Genomic DNA, 12178 nt, shown 5'->3' on the forward strand with positions numbered 1-12178 from the left:
TTTCAATGTTTTTGTTCCCATTTCTGTTGAGACAACCTCAGATTAATATAAATTACTGGGTTTATAAAGAATTTTACGCCCAATCGAATGGTGGTATAACAAATTGTGTACAACGTCTAGTTTCTAAGATATATTATAAAAAGTGCATTTTCAAAAAACTGGTGGATTTCGGTTTTTGTTACATATCTTTGAAACTGTCAGTTTGAAAGCAATTTAACATGGATTTTCGTTTCTTTCACTCCAAAATCCTTATATTTTGAGAATTTTGTCTTTATCCGAGATATTTAAAAATATTGCAATTTTTCCATGCAAATGGTCGGAAAATGTGCGATTTTTTGCCATTTTCAATGTTTTTGTTCCCATTTCTGTTGAGACAACCTCAGATTAATATAAATTACTGGGTTTATAAAGAATTTTACGCCCAATCGAATGGTGGTATAATAAATTGTGTACAACGTCTAGTTTCTAAGATATATTATAAAAAGTGCATTTTCAAAAAACTGGTGGATTTCGGTTTTTGTTACATATCTTTGAAACTGTCAGTTTGAAAGCAATTTAACATGGATTTTCGTTTCTTTCACTCCAAAATCCTTATATTTTGAGAATTTTGTCTTTATCCGAGATATTTAAAAATATTGCAATTTTTCCATGCAAATGGTCGGAAAATGTGCGATTTTTTGCCATTTTCAATGTTTTTGTTCCCATTTCTGTTGAGACAACCTCAGATTAATATAAATTACTGGGTTTATAAAGAATTTTACGCCGAATCGAATGGTGGTATAATAAATTGTGTACAACGTCTAGTTTCTAAGATATATTATAAAGAGTGCATTTTCAAAAAACTGGTGGATTTCGGTTTTTGTTACATATCTTTGAAACTGTCAGTTTGAAAGCAATTTAACATGGATTTTCGTTTCTTTCACTCCAAAATCCTTATATTTTGAGAATTTTGTCTTTATCCGAGATATTTAAAAATTTCGCATTTTTTCCATGCAAATGGTCGGAAAATGTGCGATTTTTTGCCATTTTCAATGTTTTTGTTCCCATTTCTGTTGAGACAACCTCAGATTAATATAAATTACTGGGTTTATAAAGAATTTTACGCCCAATCGAATGGTGGTATAATAAATTGTGTACAACGTCTAGTTTCTAAGATATATTATAAAGAGTGCATTTTCAAAAAACTGGTGGATTTCGGTTTTTGTTACATATCTTTGAAACTGTCAGTTTGAAAGCAATTTAACATGGATTTTCGTATCTTTGACTCCAAAATCCTTATATTTTGAGAATTTTGTCTTTATCCGAGATATTTAAAAATTTCGCATTTTTTCCATGCAAATGGTCGGAAAATGTGCGATTTTTTGCCATTTTCAATGTTTTTGTTCCCATTTCTGTTGAGACAACCTCAGATTAATATAAATTACTGGGTTTATAAAGAATTTTACGCCCAATCGAATGGTGGTATAATAAATTGTGTACAACGTCTAGTTTCTAAGATATATTATAAAGAGTGCATTTTCAAAAAACTGGTGGATTTCGGTTTTTGTTACATATCTTTGAAACTGTCAGTTTGAAAGCAATTTAACATGGATTTTCGTATCTTTGACTCCAAAATCCTTATATTTTGAGAATTTTGTCTTTATCCGAGATATTTAAAAATTTCGCATTTTTTCCATGCAAATGGTCGGAAAATGTGCGATTTTTTGCCATTTTCAATGTTTTTGTTCCCATTTCTGTTGAGACAACCTCAGATTAATATAAATTACTGGGTTTATAAAGAATTTTACGCCCAATCGAATGGTGGTATAATAAATTGTGTACAACGTCTAGTTTCTAAGATATATTATAAAGAGTGCATTTTCAAAAAACTGGTGGATTTCGGTTTTTGTTACATATCTTTGAAACTGTCAGTTTGAAAGCAATTTAACATGGATTTTCGTATCTTTGACTCCAAAATCCTTATATTTTGAGAATTTTGTCTTTATCCGAGATATTTAAAAATTTCGCATTTTTTCCATGCAAATGGTCGGAAAATGTGCGATTTTTTGCCATTTTCAATGTTTTTGTTCCCATTTCTGTTGAGACAACCTCAGATTAATATAAATTACTGGGTTTATAAAGAATTTTACGCCCAATCGAATGGTGGTATAATAAATTGTGTACAACGTCTAGTTTCTAAGATATATTATAAAGAGTGCATTTTCAAAAAACTGGTGGATTTCGGTTTTTGTTACATATCTTTGAAACTGTCAGTTTGAAAGCAATTTAACATGGATTTTCGTATCTTTGACTCCAAAATCCTTATATTTTGAGAATTTTGTCTTTATCCGAGATATTTAAAAATTTCGCATTTTTTCCATGCAAATGGTCGGAAAATGTGCGATTTTTTGCCATTTTCAATGTTTTTGTTCCCATTTCTGTTGAGACAACCTCAGATTAATATAAATTACTGGGTTTATAAAGAATTTTACGCCCAATCGAATGGTGGTATAATAAATTGTGTACAACGTCTAGTTTCTAAGATATATTATAAAAAGTGCATTTTCAAAAAACTGGTGGATTTCGGTTTTTGTTACATATCTTTGAAACTGTCAGTTTGAAAGCAATTTAACATGGATTTTCGTTTCTTTCACTCCAAAATCCTTATATTTTGAGAATTTTGTCTTTATCCGAGATATTTAAAAATATTGCAATTTTTCCATGCAAATGGTCGGAAAATGTGCGATTTTTTGCCATTTTCAATGTTTTTGTTCCCATTTCTGTTGAGACAACCTCAGATTAATATAAATTACTGGGTTTATAAAGAATTTTACGCCCAATCGAATGGTGGTATAATAAATTGTGTACAACGTCTAGTTTCTAAGATATATTATAAAAAGTGCATTTTCAAAAAACTGGTGGATTTCGGTTTTTGTTACATATCTTTGAAACTGTCAGTTTGAAAGCAATTTAACATGGATTTTCGTTTCTTTCACTCCAAAATCCTTATATTTTGAGAATTTTGTCTTTATCCGAGATATTTAAAAATATTGCAATTTTTCCATGCAAATGGTCGGAAAATGTGCGATTTTTTGCCATTTTCAATGTTTTTGTTCCCATTTCTGTTGAGACAACCTCAGATTAATATAAATTACTGGGTTTATAAAGAATTTTACGCCCAATCGAATGGTGGTATAACAAATTGTGTACAACGTCTAGTTTCTAAGATATATTATAAAAAGTGCATTTTCAAAAAACTGGTGGATTTCGGTTTTTGTTACATATCTTTGAAACTGTCAGTTTGAAAGCAATTTAACATGGATTTTCGTTTCTTTCACTCCAAAATCCTTATATTTTGAGAATTTTGTCTTTATCCGAGATATTTAAAAATATTGCAATTTTTCCATGCAAATGGTCGGAAAATGTGCGATTTTTTGCCATTTTCAATGTTTTTGTTCCCATTTCTGTTGAGACAACCTCAGATTAATATAAATTACTGGGTTTATAAAGAATTTTACGCCCAATCGAATGGTGGTATAATAAATTGTGTACAACGTCTAGTTTCTAAGATATATTATAAAAAGTGAATTTTCAAAAAACTGGTGGATTTCGGTTTTTGTTACATATCTTTGAAACTGTCAGTTTGAAAGCAATTTAACATGGATTTTCGTTTCTTTCACTCCAAAATCCTTATATTTTGAGAATTTTGTCTTTATCCGAGATATTTAAAAATATTGCAATTTTTCCATGCAAATGGTCGGAAAATGTGCGATTTTTTGCCATTTTCAATGTTTTTGTTCCCATTTCTGTTGAGACAACCTCAGATTAATATAAATTACTGGGTTTATAAAGAATTTTACGCCCAATCGAATGGTGGTATAATAAATTGTGTAAAACGTCTAGTTTCTAAGATATATTATAAAAAGTGCATTTTCAAAAAACTGGTGGATTTCGGTTTTTGTTACATATCTTTGAAACTGTCAGTTTGAAAGCAATTTAACATGGATTTTCGTTTCTTTCACTCCAAAATCCTTATATTTTGAGAATTTTGTCTTTATCCGAGACATTTAAAAATATCGCATTTTTTCCATGCAAATGGTCGGAAAATGTGCGATTTTTTGCCATTTTCAATGTTTTTGTTCCCATTTCTGTTGAGACAACCTCAGATTAATATAAATTACTGGGTTTATAAAGAATTTTACGCCCAATCGAATGGTGGTATAATAAATTGTGTACAACGTCTAGTTTCTAAGATATATTATAAAAAGTGCATTTTCAAAAAACTGGTGGATTTCGGTTTTTGTTACATATCTTTGAAACTGTCAGTTTGAAAGCAATTTAACATGGATTTTCGTATCTTTGACTCCAAAATCCTTATATTTTGAGAATTTTGTCTTTATCCGAGATATTTAAAAATTTCGCATTTTTTCCATGCAAATGGTCGGAAAATGTGCGATTTTTTGCCATTTTCAATGTTTTTGTTCCCATTCCTGTTGAGACAACCTCAGATTAATATAAATTACTGGGTTTATAAAGAATTTTACGCCCAATCGAATGGTGGTATAATAAATTGTGTACAACGTCTAGTTTCTAAGATATATTATAAAGAGTGCATTTTCAAAAAACTGGTGGATTTCGGTTTTTGTTACATATCTTTGAAACTGTCAGTTTGAAAGCAATTTAACATGGATTTTCGTATCTTTGACTCCAAAATCCTTATATTTTGAGAATTTTGTCTTTATCCGAGATATTTAAAAATTTCGCATTTTTTCCATGCAAATGGTCGGAAAATGTGCGATTTTTTGCCATTTTCAATGTTTTTGTTCCCATTTCTGTTGAGACAACCTCAGATTAATATAAATTACTGGGTTTATAAAGAATTTTACGCCCAATCGAATGGTGGTATAATAAATTGTGTACAACGTCTAGTTTCTAAGATATATTATAAAGAGTGCATTTTCAAAAAACTGGTGGATTTCGGTTTTTGTTACATATCTTTGAAACTGTCAGTTTGAAAGCAATTTAACATGGATTTTCGTATCTTTGACTCCAAAATCCTTATATTTTGAGAATTTTGTCTTTATCCGAGATATTTAAAAATTTCGCATTTTTTCCATGCAAATGGTCGGAAAATGTGCGATTTTTTGCCATTTTCAATGTTTTTGTTCCCATTTCTGTTGAGACAACCTCAGATTAATATAAATTACTGGGTTTATAAAGAATTTTACGCCCAATCGAATGGTGGTATAATAAATTGTGTACAACGTCTAGTTTCTAAGATATATTATAAAGAGTGCATTTTCAAAAAACTGGTGGATTTCGGTTTTTGTTACATATCTTTGAAACTGTCAGTTTGAAAGCAATTTAACATGGATTTTCGTATCTTTGACTCCAAAATCCTTATATTTTGAGAATTTTGTCTTTATCCGAGATATTTAAAAATTTCGCATTTTTTCCATGCAAATGGTCGGAAAATGTGCGATTTTTTGCCATTTTCAATGTTTTTGTTCCCATTTCTGTTGAGACAACCTCATATTAATATAAATTACTGGGTTTATAAAGAATTTTACGCCCAATCGAATGGTGGTATAATAAATTGTGTACAACGTCTAGTTTCTAAGATATATTATAAAAAGTGCATTTTCAAAAAACTGGTGGATTTCGGTTTTTGTTACATATCTTTGAAACTGTCAGTTTGAAAGCAATTTAACATGGATTTTCGTTTCTTTCACTCCAAAATCCTTATATTTTGAGAATTTTGTCTTTATCCGAGATATTTAAAAATATTGCAATTTTTCCATGCAAATGGTCGGAAAATGTGCGATTTTTTGCCATTTTCAATGTTTTTGTTCCCATTTCTGTTGAGACAACCTCAGATTAATATAAATTACTGGGTTTATAAAGAATTTTACGCCCAATCGAATGGTGGTATAATAAATTGTGTACAACGTCTAGTTTCTAAGATATATTATAAAAAGTGCATTTTCAAAAAACTGGTGGATTTCGGTTTTTGTTACATATCTTTGAAACTGTCAGTTTGAAAGCAATTTAACATGGATTTTCGTTTCTTTCACTCCAAAATCCTTATATTTTGAGAATTTTGTCTTTATCCGAGATATTTAAAAATATTGCAATTTTTCCATGCAAATGGTCGGAAAATGTGCGATTTTTTGCCATTTTCAATGTTTTTGTTCCCATTTCTGTTGAGACAACCTCAGATTAATATAAATTACTGGGTTTATAAAGAATTTTACGCCCAATCGAATGGTGGTATAACAAATTGTGTACAACGTCTAGTTTCTAAGATATATTATAAAAAGTGCATTTTCAAAAAACTGGAGGATTTCGGTTTTTGTTACATATCTTTGAAACTGTCAGTTTGAAAGCAATTTAACATGGATTTTCGTTTCTTTCACTCCAAAATCCTTATATTTTGAGAATTTTGTCTTTATCCGAGATATTTAAAAATATTGCAATTTTTCCATGCAAATGGTCGGAAAATGTGCGATTTTTTGCCATTTTCAATGTTTTTGTTCCCATTTCTGTTGAGACAACCTCAGATTAATATAAATTACTGGGTTTATAAAGAATTTTACGCCCAATCGAATGGTGGTATAATAAATTGTGTACAACGTCTAGTTTCTAAGATATATTATAAAAAGTGAATTTTCAAAAAACTGGTGGATTTCGGTTTTTGTTACATATCTTTGAAACTGTCAGTTTGAAAGCAATTTAACATGGATTTTCGTTTCTTTCACTCCAAAATCCTTATATTTTGAGAATTTTGTCTTTATCCGAGATATTTAAAAATATTGCAATTTTTCCATGCAAATGGTCGGAAAATGTGCGATTTTTTGCCATTTTCAATGTTTTTGTTCCCATTTCTGTTGAGACAACCTCAGATTAATATAAATTACTGGGTTTATAAAGAATTTTACGCCCAATCGAATGGTGGTATAATAAATTGTGTAAAACGTCTAGTTTCTAAGATATATTATAAAGAGTGCATTTTCAAAAAACTGGAGGATTTCGGTTTTTGTTACATATCTTTGAAACTGTCAGTTTGAAAGCAATTTAACATGGATTTTCGTTTCTTTCACTCCAAAATCCTTATATTTTGAGAATTTTGTCTTTATCCGAGACATTTAAAAATATCGCATTTTTTCCATGCAAATGGTCGGAAAATGTGCGATTTTTTGCCATTTTCAATGTTTTTGTTCCCATTTCTGTTGAGACAACCTCAGATTAATATAAATTACTGGGTTTATAAAGAATTTTACGCCCAATCGAATGGTGGTATAATAAATTGTGTACAACGTCTAGTTTCTAAGATATATTATAAAAAGTGCATTTTCAAAAAACTGGTGGATTTCGGTTTTTGTTACATATCTTTGAAACTGTCAGTTTGAAAGCAATTTAACATGGATTTTCGTTTCTTTCACTCCAAAATCCTTATATTTTGAGAATTTTGTCTTTATCCGAGATATTTAAAAATATTGCAATTTTTCCATGCAAATGGTCGGAAAATGTGCGATTTTTTGCCATTTTCAAAGTTTTTGTTCCCATTTCTGTTAAGACAACCTCAGATTAATATAAATTACTGGGTTTATAAAGAATTTTACGCCGAATCGAATGGTGGTATAATAAATTGTGTACAACGTCTAGTTTCTAAGATATATTATAAAAAGTGCATTTTCAAAAAACTGGTGGATTTCGGTTTTTGTTACATATCTTTGAAACTGTCAGTTTGAAAGCAATTTAACATGGATTTTCGTTTCTTTCACTCCAAAATACTGATATTTTGAGAATTTTGTCTTTATCCGAGATATTTAAAAATATCGCAATTTTTCCATGCAAATGGTCGGAAAATGTGCGATTTTTTGCCATTTTCAATGTTTTTGTTCCCATTTCTGTTAAGACAACCTCAGATTAATATAAATTACTGGGTTTATAAAGAATTTTACGCCGAATCGAATGGTGGTATAATAAATTGTGTACAACGTCTAGTTTCTAAGATATATTATAAAAAGTGCATTTTCAAAAAACTGGTGGATTTCGGTTTTTGTTACATAACTTTGAAACTGTCAGTTTGAAAGCAATTTAACATGGATTTTCGTTTCTTTCACTCCAAAATCCTTATATTTTGAGAATTTTGTCTTTATCCGAGATATTTAAAAATATCGCAATTTTTCCATGCAAATGGTCGGAAAATGTGCGATTTTTTGCCATTTTCAAAGTTTTTGTTCCCATTTCTGTTAAGACAACCTCAGATTAATATAAATTACTGGGTTGATAAAGAATTTTACGTCGAATCGAATGGTGGTATAATAAATTGTGTACAACGTCTAGTTTCTAAGATATATTATAAAAAGTGCATTTTCAAAAAACTGGTGGATTTCGGTTTTTGTTACATATCTTTGAAACTGTCAGTTTGAAAGCAATTTAACATGGATTTTCGTTTCTTTCACTCCAAAATACTTATATTTTGAGAATTTTGTCTTTATCCGAGATATTTAAAAATATCGCATATTTTCCATGCAAATGGTCGGAAATTGTGCGATTTGGTTTTTGTTACATATCTTTGAAACTGTCAGTTTGAAAGCAATTTAACATGGATTTTCGTTTCTTTCACTCCAAAATCCTTATATTTTGAGAATTTTGTCCTTATCCGAGATATTTAAAAATATCGCAATTTTTCTATGCAAATGGTCGGAAAATGTGCGATTTTTTGCCATTTTCAAAGTTTTTGTTCCCATTTCTGTTAAGACAACCTCAGATTAATATAAATTACTGGGTTGATAAAGAATTTTACGTCGAATCGAATGGTGGTATAATAAATTGTGTACAACGTCTAGTTTCTAAGATATATTATAAAAAGTGCATTTTCAAAAAACTGGTGGATTTCGGTTTTTGTTACATAACTTTGAAACTGTCAGTTTGAAAGCAATTTAACATGGATTTTCGTTTCTTTCACTCCAAAATCCTTATATTTTGAGAATTTTGTCTTTATCCGAGATATTTAAAAATATCGCAAATTTTCCATGCAAATGGTCGGAAAATGTGCGATTTTTTGCCATTTTCAATGTTTTTGTTCCCATTTCTGTTAAAACAACCTCAGATTAATATAAATTACTGGGTTTATAAAGAATTTTACGCCGAATCGAATGGTGGTATAATAAATTGTGTACAACGTCTAGTTTCTAAGATATATTATAAAAAGTGCATTTTCAAAAAACTGGTGGGTTTCGGTTTTTGTTACATATCTTTGAAACTGTCAGTTTGAAAGCAATTTAACATGGATTTTCGTTTCTTTCACTTCAAAATCCTTATATTTTGAGAATTTTGTCTTTATCCGAGATATTTAAAAATATCGCATTTTTTCCATGCAAATGGTCGGAAAATGTGCGATTTTTTGCCATTTTCAATGTTTTTGTTCCCATTTCTGTTGAGACAACCTCAGATTAATATAAATTACTGGGTTTATAAAGAATTTTACGCCCAATCGAATGGTGGTATAATAAATTGTGTACAACGTCTAGTTTCTAAGATATATTATAAAAAGTGCATTTTCAAAAAACTGGTGGATTTCGGTTTTTGTTACATATCTTTGAAACTGTCAGTTTGAAAGCAATTTAACATGGATTTTCGTTTCTTTCACTCCAAAATCCTTATATTTTGAGAATTTTGTCTTTATCCGAGATATTTAAAAATATTGCAATTTTTCCATGCAAATGGTCGGAAAATGTGCGATTTTTTGCCATTTTCAAAGTTTTTGTTCCCATTTCTGTTAAGACAACCTCAGATTAATATAAATTACTGGGTTTATAAAGAATTTTACGCCGAATCGAATGGTGGTATAATAAATTGTGTACAACGTCTAGTTTCTAAGATATATTATAAAAAGTGCATTTTCAAAAAACTGGTGGATTTCGGTTTTTGTTACATATCTTTGAAACTGTCAGTTTGAAAGCAATTTAACATGGATTTTCGTTTCTTTCACTCCAAAATCCTTATATTTTGAGAATTTTGTCTTTATCCGAGATATTTAAAAATATCGCAATTTTTCCATGCAATGGTCGGAAAATGTGCGATTTTTTGCCATTTTCAAAGTTTTTGTTCCCATTTCTGTTAAGACAACCTCAGATTAATATAAATTACTGGGTTGATAAAGAATTTTACGTCGAATCGAATGGTGGTATAATAAATTGTGTACAACGTCTAGTTTCTAAGATATATTATAAAAAGTGCTTTTCAAAAAACTGGTGGATTTCGGTTTTTGTTACATATCTTTGAAACTGTCAGTTTGAAAGCAATTTAACATGGATTTTCGTTTCTTTCACTCCAAAATACTTATATTTTGAGAATTTTGTCTTTATCCGAGATATTTAAAAATATCGCATATTTTCCATGCAAATGGTCGGAAATTGTGCGATTTGGTTTTTGTTACATATCTTTGAAACTGTCAGTTTGAAAGCAATTTAACATGGATTTTCGTTTCTTTCACTCCAAAATCCTTATATTTTGAGAATTTTGTCCTTATCCGAGATATTTAAAAATATCGCAATTTTTCTATGCAAATGGTCGGAAAATGTGCGATTTTTTGCCATTTTCAAAGTTTTTGTTCCCATTTCTGTTAAGACAACCTCAGATTAATATAAATTACTGGGTTGATAAAGAATTTTACGTCGAATCGAATGGTGGTATAATAAATTGTGTACAACGTCTAGTTTCTAAGATATATTATAAAAAGTGCATTTTCAAAAAACTGGTGGATTTCGGTTTTTGTTACATAACTTTGAAACTGTCAGTTTGAAAGCAATTTAACATGGATTTTCGTTTCTTTCACTCCAAAATCCTTATATTTTGAGAATTTTGTCTTTATCCGAGATATTTAAAAATATCGCAAATTTTCCATGCAAATGGTCGGAAAATGTGCGATTTTTTGCCATTTTCAATGTTTTTGTTCCCATTTCTGTTAAGACAACCTCAGATTAATATAAATTACTGGGTTTATAAAGAATTTTACGCCCAATCGAATGGTGGTATAATAAATTGTGTACAACGTCTAGTTTCTAAGATATATTATAAAAAGTGCATTTTCAAAAAACTGGTGGATTTCGGTTTTTGTTACATATCTTTGAAACTGTCAGTTTGAAAGCAATTTAACATGGATTTTCGTTTCTTTCACTCCAAAATCCTTATATTTTGAGAATTTTGTCTTTATCCGAGATATTTAAAAATATTGCAATTTTTCCATGCAAATGGTCGGAAAATGTGCGATTTTTTGCCATTTTCAATGTTTTTGTTCCCATTTCTGTTGAGACAACCTCAGATTAATATAAATTACTGGGTTTATAAAGAATTTTACGCCCAATCGAATGGTGGTATAATAAATTGTGTACAACGTCTAGTTTCTAAGATATATTATAAAAAGTGCATTTTCAAAAAACTGGTGGATTTCGGTTTTTGTTACATATCTTTGAAACTGTCAGTTTGAAAGCAATTTAACATGGATTTTCGTTTCTTTCACTCCAAAATCCTTATATTTTGAGAATTTTGTCTTTATCCGAGATATTTAAAAATTTCGCATTTTTTCCATGCAAATGGTCGGAAAATGTGCGATTTTTTGCCATTTTCAATGTTTTTGTTCCCATTTCTGTTGAGACAACCTCAGATTAATATAAATTACTGGGTTTATAAAGAATTTTACGCCCAATCGAATGGTGGTATAATAAATTGTGTACAACGTCTAGTTTCTAAGATATATTATAAAGAGTGCATTTTCAAAAAACTGGTGGATTTCGGTTTTTGTTACATATCTTTGAAACTGTCAGTTTGAAAGCAATTTAACATGGATTTTCGTATCTTTGACTCCAAAATCCTTATATTTTGAGAATTTTGTCTTTATCCGAGATATTTAAAAATTTCGCATTTTTTCCATGCAAATGGTCGGAAAATGTGCGATTTTTTGCCATTTTCAATGTTTTTGTTCCCATTTCTGTTGAGACAACCTCAGATTAATATAAATTACTGGGTTTATAAAGAATTTTACGCCCAATCGAATGGTGGTATAATAAATTGTGTACAACGTCTAGTTTCTAAGATATATTATAAAGAGTGCATTTTCAAAAAACTGGTGGATTTCGGTTTTTGTTACATATCTTTGAAACTGTCAGTTTGAAAGCAATTTAACATGGAT

Source organism: Rhynchophorus ferrugineus, unplaced genomic scaffold (genome assembly GCF_030347505.1).
Source record: "Rhynchophorus ferrugineus isolate W39M unplaced genomic scaffold, kcgeb_rfMv2 rfM8, whole genome shotgun sequence".
Taxonomy (NCBI): Eukaryota; Metazoa; Arthropoda; class Insecta; order Coleoptera; family Curculionidae; genus Rhynchophorus; species Rhynchophorus ferrugineus.